Genomic DNA, 381 nt, shown 5'->3' with positions numbered 1-381 from the left:
TTCTTCTCAGTTCAGAGGAAAGGAGAAAAGGGGAGAAAGGGGACAAAAAGAAGAAGAAAGAAAGAAAGAAAGAAATATAAATAAATGAACAAACAAATAAAGTAAACAAACAAATAAATAAATAAATAAATAAAGAAAGAAACAACAACAAGAGCACAAAACGAGAACATTTATATAAAACGAAAAAGAGAAAAACAAGAAAAAGAAAAAGAAGACACACACAAAAAAAAAAAAAAAAAAAAATAGGAATAGATAAGAAAACACAAACAAACCAGAAAGTATAAAAAAGCGAAAGAGGAAGAGACACAAACAAAATGAAATAAACTTCAAGGCACTCGGGCCTTCTGAAGCAGATTTTGATGAAAAAGGAGAAAGAGAAAG

Source organism: Penaeus monodon, chromosome 24 (assembly GCF_015228065.2).
Source record: "Penaeus monodon isolate SGIC_2016 chromosome 24, NSTDA_Pmon_1, whole genome shotgun sequence".
NCBI lineage: Eukaryota > Metazoa > Arthropoda > Malacostraca > Decapoda > Penaeidae > Penaeus > Penaeus monodon.
Note: the sequence above shows the minus strand (reverse complement) of the source record.